The 17,838-nt window shown below is 41.5% G+C and overlaps 1 protein-coding gene across 3 annotated transcripts in view; it reads left to right on the top strand.

Moving 5' to 3' along the window:
* Positions 1-1,080: 1,080 nt before the first annotated feature.
* The window catches only part of ncoa4 (nuclear receptor coactivator 4), a 37,134-nt gene continuing 20,376 nt past the window's right edge, over positions 1,081-17,838 (top strand). The window contains exon 1 of one of the 3 annotated variants that reach the window (XM_060854334.1): positions 1,081-1,154. The gene's annotated coding sequence lies outside the window, so the exon portion shown is untranslated. Of the gene's footprint in view, positions 1,155-14,304; positions 14,434-17,838 lie in introns of those variants that run through there. The other 2 variants (XM_060854333.1, XM_060854336.1) reach the window with 2 other exon arrangements.

Raw genomic sequence — 17,838 nt, 5'->3', positions numbered from 1 at the left:
GACTCTTTGTGTTTAATTCAAGTTTGCCAGAACTAGTGGGATTTGGCCTGTGTTCTAATGGCTGATTGTTTCAATTTACAGTATAATCTTCAACTCTTGCAGAAGTTCGGTGCACATAGATGCCTTTCTCTCAAAGCCTGGGAAATAAAGGTGAGGAGAAAGCGAGGTCTGCAGATGCTGGAGTATCAGAGCTGAAAATGTGTTGCTGGAAAAGCGCAGCAGGTCAGGCAGCATCCAAGGAACAGGAAATTCGACGTTTCGGGCATAAGCCCTTCATCAGAAAGGTGGCACATTAAGGTTTAGGTATGTTGTGACACATCTCTAGGAGAAAGTGAGACTTGAACCTAAGCCTTCTGGCTCAGAGTAGGGGCACTACCACGGTGATACAAGAACTCCATGGAGGTTCACAGACTATCCTATCACATTACCAACTTACTGTACCTTAACTCTAGTTGATTATAAGTTCATTTTATATTTTTACATCGGCAAGACCAGGATTTATTGCCCATCAATTGTTGCCCCAAGAGGTGGTGGTGATGGGCCTTCTTAAAAGTGCTTTTTTTCCATTCTCACTCACTCCATCCCCTCCTCCCTTCACTCCTTCTTCTCCCACCCCCAACTCTATGTTGAAAAATTCCAAAGTGCCTTAACAAACCGATCTTTATCAATAACCTGTCCTGGTTGTCATGTACTTTCCATGATGTAGCCTCCACACACAGGGCGAGCCCGGGCAACGACAGCTCACAGACTCCCCCTCGCTGCAAATGGACGCGCCTCTCGTCCCTCGTGCACCCCCATCGTCGCCACAAATGGACGCGTCCAGAGCGGCTTTACTGTGGGTGACCTGGATCAAACTATCCGGCAAATAGAGGGGTTATTCGGATTGATTCAATTTAAAACCAGTGACTAACTTTGAGAATAACATAGTTACAACTGAATTATGACAAAAATAATTATATATTAGTTAAAGTGGTGATTTGTATGTTTGATTTTACGGACGTGTAGAGAATCACAGCAGTGAGAGTGGTCAAGGACTCCCCTCCACGCGCCGACGGTGCGAGTGGGAAAGTCCGCGGCTGCTCCCTCTGCTCGCGGGAGTTGGAGAGGGCGCGAGGCTGAAGGTGAAGCGGAGCCGGCAGAGGCGGGAGCGGCCGGTGAGAGTGGGGTTCGAGAGCGACCGAGAAGGGAGGGAAGAAGAGAGGAGAGAGATAAAAAGGGGGACCCGATCCACCGGCGAGAGAGAACGCGAGAGCTGGGGCCGGGGATGGGGAATAATATCAGAGACACTGGAGCAAAAGTAGGCCATTCAGCCCATCGAGCATGCTCAGCCCCATCTGAGATCCCGGACTTCACTTTTCTGTCATTCCCCACAATCCTTGCTTTTCGTAATGATTAACTATTTGTCTACCTCAGCCTTGAATATAAACCCCAGAGGCTTTGGAATTCTGCTTTAAAGTATTCAGACATACATAGATCCTTAGTAGACAGGCAGGAGGCTGGAAGAACGCAGCAGGTCAGGCAGCATCAGGAGGTGGAGAAGTTGCTGCTTCGGGTGTAACCCTTCAGGACGGAAACACCCGAAACGTAGACTACTTCACCTCCTGATGTTGCCTGGTTGTGTTCCTCCAGCCTCTTGATTGTCTATTTGGATTCCAGCATCTGCAGTTTTTTTAAATGTCTGTATACACAGATCCCAGGCTGAAAATGTGTTGCTGGTTAAAGCGCAGCAGGTCAGGCAGCATCCAAGGAACAGGAAATTCGACGTTTCGGGCCAGATCCTTGTCAGCCTTAGAAGTTCAGGGTCATTGGGGACAGATAGAATGTGGAATTCAGACCACAAATAGAATGGCCACGGAAACGTCACAGCTTCCAAGCCAATAGTTCCCAAACCCTGCCCAGCTCACTTCTATCTCCTTTCCAAAATCCACGAACAGGACTGCCAGCGCAGAGCCATTCTTTTTGCCTGCTCCTGTCCAACAGAACTAATCTCTTCCTACCTGAACTCAATTTTTTTTTCTCCCCTCGTTCTGTCCCTTTCCGCTTACATCCATGATTCTTCTGATACTTTATCAGTTGCAGAATTTCCACCTCATGGGTGCCAGTCGCCCCCTCCCCCCGTTCACCATGGATGTACAATCCCTTGACATGTCCATCTCCCAACAGGAAGGTCTTGGGGCACTCTTCTTCTTCCTGGAAAAAAGGGCTTAAACTGTCCCCATCCACCATCACATACCTCCATCGTGGCTAAGCTCGTCTTCACATTGAACAATTTTTCCCTCGGTCCCCTCACTTTAGTCAGATCAAAGATGTGACCTTAGCTACCCACATCGGCCCCAGTTATCCTGTTTCTTTATGGGATTTGTTGTTGTCATCCTACTCAGGATCCTTCCCACAGCTCTTTCTCTGGTACATCGATGACATCTTTAATGTCGCTTCCCCCCTTGTCTGGAATTGGAAAAATTTATTTTCAGTTTCCATCCTGTTTTCACCTTCACCTAATCCATTTCTGACTCCTCACTTTCCTTCCTCGACATCTCTTTCCATTTCTGGGAATAGACTCGCCATCGATGTCCACTTTAAACCCACTGACTTCCATAGTTCCCTGGGCCGTGTATCCTCTCACCCTACTTTCTTTCTGTAAAGACTATTCCATTTTCCTAGTTTCTCTGTCTCCATTTCACTTGTTCTGATGATGACACTTCCAAACAGAAGCCTCAGAAATGTCCACCTTTTTCCTCAACTGATGTAACCACTGGGGTTGACAGGATCTTCAGCTATGTCTGACTCATTTATCAGTCTTCTGCCCTCAAGCCTTTCTTCCCATAACACCTACCGGGTGCCCTGGTCCTTACTTTCCATTCCACTATCATCCACATCCAAAAGATCTTAAGCTGCCATCTCCAGTGGGATGCCATCACTGGATGCACATTCCCCATATCTGTCGGCTTTCTGCAGGAACCATTCCTTCCACGGCACCTTGGTCCACTTCTCCACTGCACTATCCTCATATATATCACCTTTTCCTAGCTAGAGTAAGTGCTAAAAAAAAGTAAACATCAACTCTGCTTTCTCTACCCAGATACTGTCGAGTTTCTCCAGTCATCTCTATTTTTGTTTCAGATTGGCTGTGTCCTATTGAGTGCCCAGGGCAGCCTTGGGAGAGTGGTGATGAATAGCCTATTTTTGCTCCTAATTCATTTGTCTGTATGTTACTCTCAAACAGAGCCCAAATATTTTTACTGATTTAGAAATACGCAGTTTGCAGATTCTTGTTAATAAGCTTTTTTACTGAACAATTGAGTACAACTTTATGAATAGATTGTAGGGCAAACATGACTATATATATCAACAGAAATATCTCTATTTTTACCTTTGCCTTTTTTGGTTTTAGTTTTTGCATCAGTAATCAAGCACTTTAAGTGCCATGCAGAATTTTCGACTTGTTTAGACTGCAAACCATTACTGAAATAATTAACCACCCACCCAGCTTGAATTGTATATTATAAGCACCAAGGGACTGCTTGTTATTTTATTTATGTTCCATTTCGACAGTTAAGAGCAGTCACTACATCAGACAGCAAGACATTGCAATTGCTTTGGCCTTTGTGATATAGCTATAGATCTACTATGGCAGAAATAACTAGATTGCATTTCTGTAAAAGGTTTCATTTACTTAGGACATTTCGAAGAAATTTAAATGAGTGACTTTGGCTGTAAGGAAGCAATGACAATAATATTGGTGCAGTTGAAATCCCGTGGATGTTTCTTAAGGAGAAAGATACTGTATGCCTGGGACCTGTGAATCTCTTCAAATAGACACCATGTTGTAATGGTTACACATAAGAACTAATTATTTAGCGCACATGCTCCCAGTCCTAGGTCTTGGCTAAAATGGTGATTTTCATCAGCTACTATAAAACGACTGTTCAAGGACCTGAATGTCCACAAATCCCACCAAAGACCTAATTTTGTATCAGACATTTTGTTTAATTTAAAAACATCGTAATAACATGTGAGGAAGTTGGAGAGAGGCTGAATGACCTGTTTTAATTTTACATTCTATGTAATAATCTTGAACCCAGACAATTCACGCTGGAGTTGCCGCCTGGTTATTTGAATTATGGTATGCTTTTCTTCATTCTTATTGTGAAGACATTACCTACTGTGGTATGAGCCAATTTTATCCTTGTGAGGAACAAAGTCTCTTTATAGTCTAGACTGTTCTATCTCTAAGACAATTTGTTGACACCATGAGCCATAGGTCAGGTTATGTCACTGACCACAATAAGGAGATCATTACCTCTGCAAGGACATAAAACTGTATTGGTGTCAGTGAGGTCTACAGTTGATGTAGTGCAGTTTTTATTTTGTGCTTTGCATTTAATTTGGTTCGGAATTCAGTTGAAGGAGCTTGAGACCATAATCTCACCTTGTAGCTGTGTACTGAGGTCTTGTTATGCTTCTGTGGAAGTCTCTGGTTTGAAGTGAAAATTCTGAGTGCTTTTTTAAAAAGGTGCAAATTAATATCTTTTTCTAAAAGTACAGGAAACCATCACCTTGATCCTGGTTGAACTTGGGCTTAAACTTCACTTTCCTGTCTTCCATTCTTTGAGACATCAGAAATTTGTCTATTCCAACTTTGAAATGTATTACATGATAGCGCATATAATGTGGGAAATAGCTTCTTCATATGTCAAATACTTGTAGTATGGAGTGCACTATCTGAAAATGTGATGGAGGCAGGTTCAATTGAATGTTCAAGAGGGCATTGGATAATTACTTGGATAGAAATAGTATGCAGTAATGTGGGGAAAAGGCATTAGCACAATGGGATGAATGGCCTCCTGTGCCATAACAATTGTGATTCTCTGAAATCTCGCCATTTCTCAGGATGGGATTCAAATCCACATCCCAGGACATTAGCCTGGATCTCTGGATTACTAGTGTATTACTGCTTTGTCATTGCTTTTCTGTGAAGTAATTTCTCCTCATCTCATCCTAAATGATTAGCCACTTATCAAAGAATATTGCTGAAGATGTGTTGCTGGAAAAGTGCAGCAGGTCAGGCAGCATCCAAGGAGCAGGAGAATCGACATTTCAGGCATGAGCCCTTCTTCAGGAATCCAGACCTGACCTGCTGCGCTTTTCCAGCAACACATTTTCAGCTCTGATCTCCAGCATCTGCAGTCCTCACTTTCTCCTATCAAAGAATATTGTCTACTTACAGAAAAATTGTCTTCATTCCATGTAATGTTCCCTTGTAATCTAGTTTGATTTGTGTTATTTGAATTTGATTTCAGTAGTGAGTACCAGCTCCTTCTGTTTATTTAAACACGCTTTTTATCTATGATTGATGGCTTACATTTACGCTAGCCACTACTGTCATTAACTGAGTTATCTTAAAAACAAATTATGGTAATTATGAAATCAGTTTTTTTTGTCACCACTAACACTGAACAGTCTGGCTGATGAATTTCTTGATGTTTTTGATCCTGAGGAATGTAGAATTATTGACAGTTGCTTGGATAAATTGGATATTTGCCTAATAGCTTGGATAAAATTCTGAATTTGTCTCGCTTTGAAGAGTTTGTCAGCTTAATTTGCTATCCATTGTTTGTGAGTTGGAGTGAACCTTTGCTGTTTAGAAAAGTGTGTGTGTTGTTTGTGAAACTTTAGTGCTTTTAAAATTCCAGTTGTGGCGTGAGTACTTGAGGTTTTCCTTTTACGGACCATTTAATGCATTGAAAAGTTTCCGTGTCTCTAATGACCATCTAAACATCTTGTTTAGCTGTATGCATCAGTCATTCTTCCTGCTGGGAATTGGACAACCACATTGGAGGTTGTCCAGGAGATATGATCTAACTTAAGCATGATTCTACTCTAGCTGCAGTTAGGTCTGAGAGAATATTTGATACTTAACTGAGTGAAAATTAGAAGTAGCCATTCTGTAATCTTATTGAGCTTAGTTTTGATGATCAACTCCTTTGGGTTCATGTTCAGCAATATCAGAATTCCCACGTTTTTGACAAAGTAACTTCCTCATGTAAGGTAATTTGTAAATTTACAAAATGTCTGCGCATCTCCCAAATGTCTACTTTGACTAGCAAGATTAACTTGCTGAACAGCATTAACAGATTATGTGTCATGGGTGCTTTTTGGATTTAAACAAGATTTCCACAGAAGAACAGTAGAGATGGCTCTTATATATTGTCTGCCATTCAACTTTGCTCTTACTGCCAATCCAGTCAAAGTCAGTGTTCTGGAATATGGTTTAAATGACTGGCCTCCAGTAAGCTCAGTCATCTTTTTGCAAGGTATAACCCTTCTTGCCTGCCGTCTTTGAGCTTGGAATTTGTTACTTTCTGGAACAAGAGGTCCTCACTTCCATCTTTGTGCCTAACAATTAACGTGTATGAGTTGTTACTACAGCTTTATTGCAAGTGGAATATCTTAATGTATGGCACTGGTTGAATTGACACAAGGTTGGGAACTTTTAAAAATGGAGTGATGGATGAATTAGGTGTTTTAGAACAAATCAAACAATGAGAGCAGATGGTCAGAGCTGAATAGGGAACTATTACTGGTTGTGGAGGGATGGTAAAAGAAGGCAGTGGGGATTTCTAACAGGATTTTGAAATCCAACGTTTGAACCTAGAATGCCAATGGAAAGCGGTAAGTGTTACGGACCTAGTAGAAGATGAGCTGCAGCAAACATCATTCTGTATCAGTAGGATGTAACAAAATACTGTGATGGTACTTTGTAGAATTACAGGTGAGTTTTTCCTGATGTCCTGGCCAATATTTATCTCAATCAAAAGAGGAAATGTAATTTCTTTTAAAAATTTATTCGCTGGCTGACCATTTATTGACCATGCCTAGTAATATTTTGTATATTAAGAAAAAGTCACATGAAAATCCTGCAGTGGTTTTTTGATAGTTATTTTATAGTATCAGTTATTCAACTGGCATCTCTTGAAAGTGTTAGATTTCTCTCTTTTGTGATTACCCTAATTCCCTGTAATTCGGAAGAGATTAGATTCAGAAGACTAAACTCTGCTGTGAGTGGATCTCATCGACAGATTCAATCAATAAGCACATCGACCTGGACCCAATATACCGACCACTGCAATGGACAGCTGGAACTGACAACCGGAAGCGGCAGATTCAAACCACTACAAATGCTGGAGGACAGATCACAGAAGCGCTTCACAGGAGGCTCCCAAGCACTGAGGATGTCACCTAGACGGAGGACAAACGTCTGCAACATGAATTCCCAGCTCGGCGAACAGAACCACAACAACGAGCACCCGAGCTACAAATCTTCTCCCAAACGTTGAGTGTTTTTTTTCAGTTCGTTGTACATTTGGCCTTAGGAACCTTACTGAGTGTAAGGGGGAGCATGAGAGTGAGAGTGTGGTCATGTTCTCGTTATGCTTTTGCTGCTTGGACAAACAGGATTGGGGATCATTGATACTTGCTGAAACATGGGTTTCTAGAAAGTTCACATTAGTTGTATTTCAAAAGTGGAATATCCAGTTTGGGCTTTGAAATTATGGCAAATCTAGAAGTCTGTTCTGGCATGTGAAGAGTTAATTTCACTGAAATAACTTAGCTTGGCATTTGAGGAAACGGGAGCTAAATGTTGAGTCAGTGGCAGTTTAAATAGCTTTGTGTGGAACTTGATGGTGGACTCAATGTCCTGATATTAAGCATTTCCTCCTGCTTAATCTCTCTTTGATAAAAGTGAATTAATTAATTGGTCAGCTTACCTTAGTTAATTGCATCAAGTTTCTGTTTCAAGAAAGTATATAACATTGTACAGCCAAGGTATGGTGTCTGTGGAAACATTGAGGTTTTGGCTGAAAATGTGTTGCTGGAAAAGCGCAGCAGGTCAGGCAGCATCCAAGGAACAGGAAATTCGACGTTTCAGGCATAAGCCCTTCATCAGGACTTATGCCCGAAATGTCGAATTTCCTGTTCCTTGGATGCTGCCTGACCTGCTGCGCTTTTCCAGCAACACATTTTCAGCTCTGTTCTCCAGCATCTGCAGTCCTCACTTTCTCCTCCAACATTGAGGTTTTACCAACTTATCATTACTACAGTCAAAATGTCCTGGTATATTTAGTGTTGCTTCAGCAGAGGTGCAATGCCATTTAACTCTTTGGTACTACATGTGCTTTTCCTAGTTCAGTGAATATTCTTGGTATGTCTGTTTATCCAATCTTAATTCAAAGTTTGTTTAATTAGCTGATAAATATAATTTTTCAGCAATCTTATTTATATTGTGAAATGAAAATTATTGCATAGTTTGTGTGGATACAAATTTAGAATTACCAGGAATATGATCCACAATTTATTGACATAAGATCATATGATTTTCCATGTCTTTGTTTTTTGAGCAAACTTTGAAAATGATCATTTGTGTTGATGCATTTATTTGCAAAGATTAAAATATGTTGTCAGCAACCATGCTTGTTTTGTAGAAGATTAACTTTTAACCGAATGGAGATTGATGACTTGAGGCCAAAATACAACCAGTGTGCTGAGGTTAGCTTTTTGAAAGAAACCTTTAGTCTTGGTAGGTGGGTCTAAAGTGCTGTGTACCTCGTGATGTTTATTGAATTAATGTTGTGTTAGTGGTTTTAGTTGAGAAATAAAGGTGAAGGGTCAGGACTGATAAAATATTTATCATATGGATCCTGAGGAAGTGGAGAATGTGGGTACAGTTACAATGTTTAAAAGACATTCTGACGGGTACATGAATAGGAAAGGTTTGGAGGGATAAAGGATAGGAGCAGACAGTTTAGTTTGCGATTATGTTCAGGATGGACTGGTTGAACCAAAGGGTCTGTTTCCTTGTTGTAAGACTATGATTGAAATATTTAACAGCAAAGTTACAGTTTAAGGCTGAGAGAATAAACATTTGGGAAGGGTAAGTGGTGTATCTCCTTGAAAAGCAAGGTTGGATGCCAAAGAGGATTGCCTATCCTAAGATATAACAAAAGTTGTTAAAGTAAGTCATGAAAAACTGAAGAAGTGGTGCTTTGTTTTCTAGAACAGCAGAGATGTGATTTAATAGACATATTTAAATATATGAAGGTCCTTGATAGGATTGCTAATAAATATAAGATATTTACTAGTAAACCCAATTTGAAATCCTATAGTGTGGAGCATGCTTCTACTTGGAGTGTTGATGTGAATAGCATTAAAATATTTTAAGAGGAAGCCAGTTAAGGATTCAAGGGAGAAAACAACCGAAGGATATTCTGATCATGTGAGTAGGAAACGGCTCATATGGACCATAAACTGTGGTTGAACAAGTAGAGTCATAGAGATATACAGCATGGAAACAGACCCTTCGGTCCAACTCGTCTATGCTGACCAGGTGTCTCAACCCAATCTAGTCCCACCTGCAGCACCTGGCCCATATCCCTCCAAACCCTTCCTATTCATATATCCATCCAAATGCCTCTTAAATGTTGCAATTGTACCAGCCTCCACCACTTCCTCTGGCAGCTCATTCCACATGCGTACCACCCACTGTGTGAAAATGTTGCCCCGTAGGTCTCTTTTATATCTTTCCCCTCTCACCCTAAACCTATGCTCTCTAGTTCTGGACTCCCTGACCCCAGGGAAAAGCCTTTGCCTATTTACCCTATCCTTGCCCTTCATAATTTTGTAAACCTCTATAAGATCATCCTCAGCCTCCGACGCTCCAGGGAAAACGGCCTCAGCCTGTTCAGCCTCTCCCTCTAGCTCAAATCCCCCAACCTTGGCAACATCCTTGTAAATCTTTTCTGAACCCTTTCAAGTTTCACAACATCTTTCGGAAAAGAAGGAGACCAGAATTGCAAGCGATATTCCAACAGTGGCCTAACCAATGTCCTGTACAGCCACAGCATGACCTCCCAACTCCTGTACTCAATACTCTGGCCAATAAAGAAAAGCATACCAAACGCCACCTTCACTATCCTATCTACATGTGACTCCACTTTCTTTATTCAGCAATACTCCCTAGGACCTTTACCATTAAGTGTATAAGTCCTGCTAAGATTTGCTTTTCCAAAATGCAGCATCTTGCATTTATCTGAATTAAACGCCATCTGCCACTTCCCTGCTCATTGGCCCATCTGATTAAGCTCCTGTTGTAAACTGAGGTAACCTTCTTCACTGTCCACTATACCTCCAATTTTGGTGTCATCTGCAAACTTACTAAGTGTACGTCTTATGCTCGCATCCACATCATTTAGGTAAATGACAAAAAGTAGAAGATCCAGCAACGATCCTTGTGGCACTCCACTGGTCACAGGCCGCCAGTCTGAAAAACAACCCTCCACCACCACCCTCTGTCTTCTACCTTTGAGCCAGTTCTGTATCCAAATAGATAGTTCTCTCTGTATTCTGAGACCTAACCTTGCTAACCAGTCTCCCATGGGGAACCTTGTTGAATGCCTTGCTGAAATCCATATAGATCACATTTACTGCTCTGCCCTCGTCAATCCTCTTTGTTACTTCTTTAAAAAACTCAATCAAGTTTGTGAGACATGATTTCCCACGCACAAAGCCATGTTGACTATCCCGAATCAGTCCTTGCCTTTCCGAATACTTGTACATCCTGTCCCTCAGGATTCCCTCCAACAACTTGTCCACCACCGACATCAGGCTCACCGGTCTATAGTTCGCTGGCTTGTCCTTACCACCTTTCTTAAACAGTGTCACCACGTTAGCCAACCACCAGTCTTCCTGCACCTCACCTGTGACTATCGATGATAAAAATATCTCAGCAAGAGGCCCAGCAATCACTTCTCTAGCTTCCCACAGAGTTCTAGGGTACACCTGATCAGGTCCTGGGGATTTATCCACCTTTACCCGTTTCAAGACATCTAGCACTTCCTCTTCTGCAATATGAACATTTTGCAAGATGTCACCATTTATTTCCCTACAGTCTATATCTTCCATATCCTTTTCCACAGTAAATACTGATGCAAAATACTCATTTAGTATCTTCCCCCATTTTCTGCTGATCTTTGAGGGGTCTTATTCTCTCCCTAGTTACCCTTTTTTCCTTAATGTATTTGTAAAAACTCTTTGGATTCTCCTTAATTCTATTTGCCAAAGCTATCTCGTGTTCCCTTTTTGCCCTCTTGATTTCCCTCTTAAGCATACTCATACTTCCTTTATACTCTTCTAAGGATTCATTCGATCTATCCTGTCTATATCTGACATATGCTTCCTTCCTTTTCTTAACCAAACCCTCAATTTCATTAGTCATTCAGCATACCTACCAGCCTTTCCTTTCACCCTAACGGGAATACACTTTCTCTGGATTCTCGTTATCTCATTTCTGAAGGCTTCCCATTTCCAGCCGTCCCTTTATAGAGTCAGAGATGTACAGCATGGAAACAGAACCTTCTTGCCGACCAGATATCCCAACCCAATCTAGTCCCAACTACCAGCACCCGGCCCATATCCTTCCAAACCCTTCCTATTCATATACTCATCCAAATGCCTCTTGAATGTTGCAATTGTATCAGCCTCCACCACTTCCTCTGGCAGCTCATTCCATACACGTACCACCCTCTGCGTGAAAAAGTTGCCCCGTAGGTCTCTTTTATATCTTTCCCCTCTCACCTTAAACCTATGCCCTCTAGTTCTGGACTTCCTGACCCCAGGGAAAAGACTTTGCCTATTTACCCTGTCCATGCCGCTATAATTTTGTAAACTTCTATAAGGTCACCCCTCAGCCTCCAACGCGCCAGGGAAAACAGCCCCAGCTTGTTCAGCCTCTCCGTATAGCTCAAGTCCTCCAACGCTGGCAACATCCTTGTAAGTCTTTTCTGAACCCTTTCAAGTATCACGACATCTTTCCGATAAGAAGGAGACCAGATTTGCAGGCAATATTCCAACAGTGGCCTAACTAATGTCCTGTACAGCCACAACATGACCTCCCAACTCCTGTCCTCAGTACTCTGACCAATAAAGAAAAGCATACCAAACACCTTCTTCACTATCCTATCTACCTGCAACTTCACTTTCAAGGAGCTATGAACCTGCATTCCAAGGTCTCTTTGTTCAGCAACACTCCCTAGGACCTTACCATTAAGTGTATAAGTCCTGCTAAGATTTGCTTTCCCAAAATGCAGCACCTCGCATTTATCTGAATTAAACTCCATCTGCTACTTCTCAGCCCACTGGCTCATCTGGTCCATATCCTTATCTGCCCCCAATCAGCTTTCGAAAGTTCTTGCTTAATACCGTCAAAATTGGCCTTTTTCCAATTTAGAACTTCAACTTTTAGATCTGGTATATCCCTTTCCATCATTATTTTAAATCTAATAGAATTCTGGTCGCTGGCCCCTAAGTTCTCCCCCACTGACACCTCAGTCACCTGCCCTGCCTTATTTCCCAAGATTAGGTCAAGTTTTGCACCTTCTCTAGTAGGTACATCCACATACTGAATCAGAAAATTGTCTTGTACACACTTAACAAATTCCTCTCCATCTAAACCTTTAACACTATGGCAGTCCCAGTCAATGTTTGAAAAGTTAAAATCCCCTACCATAACCACCCTATTTTTCTTACAGATAGCTAAGATCTCCTTTCAAGTTTGTTTCTCAATTTCCCTCTGACTATTAGGGGGTCTATAATACAATCTCAATAAGGTTCTCATCCCTTTCTTATTTCTCAATTCCACCCAAATAACTTCACTGGATGTATTTCCGGGAATATCTTCCCTCAGCACAGCTGTAATGCTATCCCTTATCAAAAATGCCACTCCCTCTCCTCTCTTGCCTTCCTTTCTATCCTTCCTGTAGCATTTATATCCTGGAACATTAAGCTGCCAGTCCTGCCCATCCCTGAGCCATGTTTCTGTATTTGCTATGGTATCCCAGTCCCATGTACCTAACCATGCCCTGAGTTTATCTGCCTTCCTTGCATTGAAATAACCGCAGTTTAATTTATTAGTCCTACCTTGTTGCTGCCTGCCCTGGCTGTTTGACTCACTTCTGTTCTCAACTGTATCAGTCTCAGATTGGTCTCTTTCCTCACTATCTCCCTGGGTCCCACCCCCACCTTATTAGTTTAAATCCTCTTTAGCAGCTCGAGCAAATTTCCCTGCCAGTATATTAGACCCCTTCCAATTTTGGTGCATTCCGTCCTTCTTGTATAGGTCACTTCTTCCCCAAAAGAGATTCCAATGATCCAAAAATGTGAATCCTTCTCCCATACACCAGCTCCTCAGCCATGCATTCATCTGCTCAATCCTCCTACTGCTGCCCTCACTAGCTCATAGCAGTGGGAATTATCCAGATATTACTACTCTCGAGGACCTGCTTTTTAAATTTCTGCCTCACTCTCTGTAATCTCCCTTCAGAATCTCAACCTTTTCCCTTCCTATGTCATTGGTTCCAATGTGGACAATGATCTTTTGCTGGCCCCTCTCCCCTGTGAGAACATTCTGCACCCTCTCTGAGACATCCTTGATCCTGGCACCAGGGAAGCAACACACCATTCTGATTTTTCACTGATGGCCACAGAAACGTCTGTCTGTACCTCGGACTTAGGGAATCCCCTAACACAATTGGTCTCTTGATACCCGACGTACCCCTCGTTGCATTAGAGCAAGTCTTAGTACCAGAAACTTGGCTGTTCATGCTACGTTCCTCTGAGAATCCATCACCCCCTACATTTTCCAAAACAGCATACCTGTTGAAATGGGTATATCCACAAAAGACTCTTGCCCTAGGTGCCAATCTCTCTCACCCTTCCTGGAGTTAACCCATCTATGTGACTGTATCTGAGACTTACCCCCCTTTCTATAACTGCCACCCATTATATAATATTGCTGTTGCAAATTCCTCATTGTTTTTAACTGTCTCTTCCACCAATCCATTCGATCTGATAAGATTCATAGCCAACAGCATTTACGGCATATATAATCTGCAGTAACCCTTAAACTCTTTTAAACTTCCACATCTGACAAGAAGTACATATCACTCTATTAAAGTCCATTTTTTGCTCCTTCATAATCTACAGACCCAGAAAGTAACACCATCTTATTCCTCTACAAACATTGCCCCAGGTTAAATTAATAGTTATGGCTTATATTTTAAGTTTAATCAAGAGATATATCTCCAAAAATATATAATCAAGAAAGAACCCACTCTACTCACTACTGCAGATTCTCTGTTGGCCACACTTAAAACAATGATTAACTGATCTGATTCTATGCTGTAAACTTCACCCAACAGTTCCTCCAAGGTCAATAGTGAATTTCACTGTTTGTTAATTTTCCCAGATGCACTCCGACGACTATCCCGAGGTGGCACTTGAAACCTGACCTGTATCCCAGAGACAGGGAAATTTCTACTATGGCACTGGACCTTTTCTGGCCTGTTTCTATGCTGTAAACATCTGATATAATTATTGCAGGTATATATGCAAAGGTTCTTTGAGAGATGCAGGGTTAAAAATAGTGATAATGATGGGGTGGGGGGGAAGGAGAGAGAGAGAGAGAGACAGAGACTGCCTGAATGGGTTTCAACCAATCCAGAAGTTATATGATTGAAATAAGAGGAATCGTAATGTTTGGCGTGGTGTGTTTTGATTTTCATTTGAATCATTTCCTTACATGAAGACATGATTGGGAGTACTGACATTTGTGATGTCAGATAATTTGGTATGAGGAAAACCACCACACAGCACAAATGTGGAAAGGAGCCAGTGTAGTGCAGGTGATGAGTGAATGTGACTTCGCTTTGGTATATGTATAACATTACTTATGATTGCCCTCCAAATGGCTGCTCAAAAACTGACTATAATCATAAATTCCAAAGAGCAAAAAATGGCATAAAAGAGTAAGTTAGAGTGCATATTTTTAAAATACTTCTAGAAAAGTAGGATAATTTGTCGAATTAAAAAAAAAACTAGCTGCTTGACTGCTCCCTACACTTCATTCTCTTAAAGACCAGGTTTTAAAAAGTCAAAACTGGGGCATGTAGTAAGATGTGGGAAGGTGGAGCTCCATGGTGGTTGACAACATGTTGGGTGACCAATAGCAAGAGTCTGAGTGGGGTGTCATGTGATGATATCTGTCAGAATATGTCCAGCCAGAGATTGCAGTGTTCTTCCTTTAGATCTTCTAAAACAACAATGGGGTTGTTAATGCTACATGGAAGAGATGGCAAAAGTCCTAACAACGTCAAAGGGAGAGCTGTCATGTAGGTCCGCTGTATGCACTGCATTTCAATGTTATGGGTTTTTGATAGAAAATAGGTCACATTTCAGAGATTTCTCCTCTTGGTTCAGTTTATAGTTAACAAAAAGGGGGAAGTTAAAAACGTCAGCATTTGAACTGTTTAAAAAAATTTTTTTTGGACTACAAGAACACCTGATGAAAGCCAATGCTGCCGTTACACAGTGTGGGCATCTTGGTGTCCTGTCATCTTCAGCTTTCATCTATCCACTATTGATGACCCTGGCTTCAGCTGCCTAGGCCTTAACTCTGGAAAGATATTCCGTATCCTCCCTACCTAAGGTTATTTATTTAGTGCGGCATAGTGGCACTGTGGTTAAGCACAGCTGTCTCTCAGTGCCAGGGACCTGGGTTCGATTCCAGTGTTGGGCGACTATCTGTAGGGTTGCGTGTTCTCCCTGTGTCTGTGTGGATTTCCTCCAGGTGCTCCGGTTTCCTCCCATTGTGCAAAATATTAGGTGGATTTACCATGCTAAAAATTGCCTGTAGTGTCCAGTCATGTGCAGGTTAGGTGAGTTATTCGTGGTAAAATCCCATGCGGAGTTAAAAGGATGGGATGTTCTTCGAAGGGTTAGTGAGACGTTATAGGTTGAATGGATTCTGTGATTCTACCTGTCTCCTCTCCCCAAGATGCTGTGTAAACACACCTCTTTATTTTTAAAACTGTCTGTCCACAGATCTCCTAATCAACCTGAACATCTCTTTGTTATATTAATGTTCCTGTGAAGCACCTTGGGATATTTTATTATTTCAGATTTTTCAAATTTGTTTTCCTCACAGAAGGAATTAGAGTCATAGAGATTTACAGCAATGAAACAGACCCTTCGGTACAACCCATCTATGCCAACCAGATATCCCAGCCCAATCTAGTCCCACCTGCCAGCACCCGGCCCATATTCTTCCAAACCCTTCCAAATGCCTTTTGTATGTTGCAATTGTACTAGCCTCCGCCACTTCGTTTGGCAGCTCATTCCATGCACGTACCACTCTGTGTGAAAAGGTTGCCCCTTTTATGTCTTTCCCCTCTCACCCTACACCTATGTATGTCCTCTAGTTCTGGACTCCCCAACCCCAGGGAAAAGACTTTGCCTATTTATCCTATCCATGCCCCTCATAATTTTGTAAACCTCTATAAGGTCACCCCTCAGCCTCTGATGTTCAAGGGAAAACAGCTCCAGCCTGTTCAGTCTCTCTCTATAGCTCAAATCCTCCAACCCTGGCAACATCCTTGTAAATCTTTTCTGAACCCTTTCATGTTTCACAATATCTTTCCGATCGGAAGGAGACCAGAATTGCACTTTTTGTATTTATACTGTACCATTCAGAATGTCAGGCCATTCTAAAGCCTTGCTGTGAAGTTCTTTTCAATTATTGTGTATGTTAAAAGTAAGGAATTTCAGTCAATTTTTGCGTTGCATGCTCCCACAAATTGCAACTGTCATAAAAAATTCTGTTATTGATTTGAGGTAAATATTTTGGAAGGAGGAGCTGTTCAATAATTTTAAATCTCCCTGCCCTTTCCTCCAGCCTTTTCAATTTATGTCATTAAACTATCCTTTAAAAAATTATGAATTTTGTTTCCATTTCTATTAGACTTTTTCCTGCAGTAGTAAATCTTGTCCTTTTACCAACCCACCAATTCATAGAAATCTTTGATTTACCTCTGATGTGACGGAATCGGTGTTGGACTGGGGTGGACAAAGTTAAAAATCTCTCAATACCAGGTTGTACTCCAACAGGTTTATTTGGAAGCACTAGCTTTCGGACCACTCCTCCTTGGCTGATAAAGAAGCAGTGCTCCGAAAGGCTGGGTTACCAAATAACCTGTTGCACTATAACCTGGTGTTGTGTGGTTTTTAACTTTGATTTTCCTCATAATTAACATACTCTTTTATGCCAAGATTGCCACCATTTCTTTGTGCTTTACCAGCATGCTAAATAAAAAAAAATGTTTGAGCTGACCAATCATGACAGCAAGAAAGCAAAGAATCTTGAGATACTCCAGTTGGGAGCTGTATTGCAGCATAGTTTCAATCAGTATAGTGTTAAATGATCACCTTCTCGTCTAAATGTCCCAAGGACAAAAGTTATCAGTAACTGGGTTGCTTTGTTTAAAATAGAGTGGCACCTTTGACCTAGATTTACAGCCAAAGATCATGTGGCTAACATCACCTTCAGAAATTCTTATTAGCCACTTGTAATTCTGTTCATTGCCTGTTTGGTTAAAAGGCTTTGGCAGTGTGGCAGGAGAAAGGGATTTATAATTTTTGGTATACAGCAACTGGTAACCTTCATGAGTCCTCATCCAAAAACCCGTCTGTATTGTTTTGCATGACTGCTGCATCAAACTGCTTGGTGGGTTTGATTCAGTCTATGTTGTGAATTTGCAATGAAATGTGACCCCAGTAATTTGAAAATATAAATATGCTTTCTTTAAGTCTGCAGAACTAACACAAAATGTAAACAGTTATAAAATAACTTTGTAACACCAAGTGAGTAACAATTTGACACATCATAAGTTGCTATTTTTAGTCAGGCCTCTTCCAAACCTGGTGGGAGGTCCCATGTTTTGAGTTGTTTGC

This window comes from Hemiscyllium ocellatum, chromosome 43 (genome assembly GCF_020745735.1).
Source record: "Hemiscyllium ocellatum isolate sHemOce1 chromosome 43, sHemOce1.pat.X.cur, whole genome shotgun sequence".
In the NCBI taxonomy this organism is placed as follows: domain Eukaryota; kingdom Metazoa; phylum Chordata; class Chondrichthyes; order Orectolobiformes; family Hemiscylliidae; genus Hemiscyllium; species Hemiscyllium ocellatum.
Note: the sequence above shows the minus strand (reverse complement) of the source record. Positions and strands in the feature narration are given on the sequence as shown.